Here is a 2,860-nt window from a genome sequence, read left to right as displayed (position 1 = left end):
CCATATCCAGACAAATCCACAAATGCAATAAGTTGGTACAATTTTTTTGGAAAAAAACTTTTTTTTAAAAAATTTACGATATTGTTTTGAATATGTACACATCTTAAACCCATCAAAACGGGAATTTAATAGCCCTATCACAATACCTACTAATATATATTGAAATGATAAGAAAAAAAAAAAGAAAAAAAGAAATAAAACCCAGCAGAAAATCATCCACAGTGACAATACTGTCACCTGTCATTGCTCCATCTTGGTGGTCGGATGTAAAGATTTTGTATTCCAGACTAGGGGGATGCAAGTAATCACCAAAGTTCCCCTGAATGGTGACAAAATGTTAAAAACTAAATAATATTGCTACGCCAGTGGGTCTTTGTCTCTGTGGGAAAATGTGTTAACATGAAGGGACCTGGGCAAACATGACGCATTGGCTGTGAGCGGAAGGAGCGGAGGAACAAGCCGAGAGACGGAGTTGGGGTGCTGCTCTGTGAAGACCTCGTGTGTCCCCTTGTGACCTGATAATTTTGTGTTGCCCTGTTATAAGCTGTGACATGCGGGTTTCCCCCCTGTATGTCCCTATAAAAAAGTGTACGGGTAAATAACTTGTGTAATAAAGGAAAGACTGTCATTTGTGTTTACTTCGTGCCCTGCCTCGCCACTTGGCGTTTTCCCCTCGTGGTGTTCTGGGACGCTGTGGTGCTCGGTGCCTTTTGGGAAAGCTGTTCAGTGTTCACGACCCTGGGATAACACGCTGCCCTGCCTAGCCTCCCTTTTGTGTTAGTGGCAGAGAGAGACGAGGCGGCCGGCGTAAAAAATGGTGTCAGGAGTAGGATTTTGTGATATTTGATCAGTGAGACACGCGATTTATCATGTCGTCCAAAGATGGCGGCAGTCATGAGGGAGAGGAGGCTATGACTGAGGCAGGCAGAGTGAGGGAATCCTAGCCAGATGGACTGATCACTGCCATGCTGGCCGGTATGAGGGAGGAAATGGCACAAAGGGCAGAAGAGCAGGCGCAACCATCTCGTCGAGATGCAGGCAAGGAAGGCAGAGGAACTGTTCTGCCAACTTTTTGGAGGTGCTACAGAGCAATCTTGATCTGTGAAGATGGAAAAATCAGCAGTACACCGACAAGGCCTGCAACACGTGAAGAGTGAACTGGTGGAGGAGGTGCAGACTCTGAAGGGCGAGGTTCAGGGCCTGAGGGGGGAAGTGAAGGCGGAAAGGCGGGTCACGAGGTTTAACGTTGGGAAGCAGAGAAGGCAGACAGGTTTCTGGCAACAGATGCCAGAGTGTCAGATTTTTCTGGGTCTGCCTGGGGTCCGTGGCAGGAAACCCCGGCCTCGCAGCATCGTGTCGGAAGCGAGGGGCTCTCGCCGAAGCTACAGAGCCCCTGGGAGGGGCCATACACGGTGGTAGCGGCCCTCTCTGATGTCACCTATCGAATTCGCAGAGGGCGAAACGACCCTCTGTTGTCCACGTGGCCGGGCTGTGGGTTACCATGGGGCCCGGAAGCTACTCCTGGGGCCATGGTGAAAAGAAGATGAAGTTGCCCCAGTAGCAGCGATGAGGACGTGGGAGACGCTGACCCAGAAAGAGGACGAGCAATGGAAAGGTGAGGGCGATGCAGCAGACGTCAATGGTGACAGAGCCCAGGTCTTGGGACAGGAGATACCCCTCTGGGAGCCACTGCCAATCTACCGCTGCACACACCTCCTCCAGAGAGACCCAGCGAGAGCGAAGAAACCCCGCGCTGGATGAAAGTTTTTTGTGTTTCTAAAGACTGATTTTATTTAAATTTCTGTAGTTTGTTTCAGGTTTAGATATTTCAGAGCAGACGGGTCGTCTGCTTGATGGGGGGGGATAGTGCTACGCCAGTGGGTCTTTGTCTCTGTGGGAAACTGTGTAACATGAAGGGACCTGGGCAAACATGACGCAGCTGGCTGTGAGCGGAGGGAGCGGAGGAACAAGCCGAGAGACTGGGGTTGGGTGCTGCTCCTGTGAAGACCCCGTGTGTGCCCTTGTGACCCGATAAACACTGTGTTGCCCTGTTATAAGCTGTGGACATGCTGGTTTCCCCCTGTTTGTGCCTATAAAAAGTGTTTCGGGTAAATAAAATTGTGTAAATAAAGGAAAGACTGTCATTTTGTGTTTATTTCGTGCCCCGCCTCGCCACGTGGCGTTTCCCCCTGGTGTTTTTGGGACGCTGTGGTGCTCGGTTTCCTCTTGGAACTGTTCAGTGTTCACGACCCTGTAGATAGCACGCCGTCTGCCTAGCCTGCCCTTTTGTTGGTGGCAGAGAGAGAGGCGGTCGGCGTAACAATATAAAACCACTCCATCAAATCTTATCAAAGCACAGGACATAATGGAAAGCAATATTTGGAAAGAAAATACAAAATATAAGATTCCTTTTATCAATTTCATTTTGGTTACAAAATGTCAATGAGATATCAATAATATCACAATAATGCAACTAAGCGTGATAGGGCCAAGGAAAAAGCTGTGGTGTCTCAGCTCTAAAGTAAACTTATATCGACAGAATACAACTTGTAGTAGTTTTCTTTCTTATTTGATAATAATGTCACCAGAAAGGTGAATAATAGCTTCAGAAATGTTAAAATAAAATTTCAGTAGCATCATCACTGTAACATGTCATTGGTTATTAATTTATATTTCAAAACAATCTTCAACTAAATTCAATTTGAAATATTTTGAAACAAATGTCTTGGAATGAGTTAATCTCACTGTTCCATATAGTGTTAACCCTTGTAGTCAGTACTGTGTACTAACAAAGGCAGGGCAAACTAAGGCAGCCATACACTTATATCCATGAAAGTATCAAAAGTTTTACAGACTAGTG

Source organism: Penaeus monodon, chromosome 1 (assembly GCF_015228065.2).
Source record: "Penaeus monodon isolate SGIC_2016 chromosome 1, NSTDA_Pmon_1, whole genome shotgun sequence".
In the NCBI taxonomy this organism is placed as follows: Eukaryota; Metazoa; Arthropoda; class Malacostraca; order Decapoda; family Penaeidae; genus Penaeus; species Penaeus monodon.
This window is presented reverse-complemented; position numbering follows the sequence as displayed.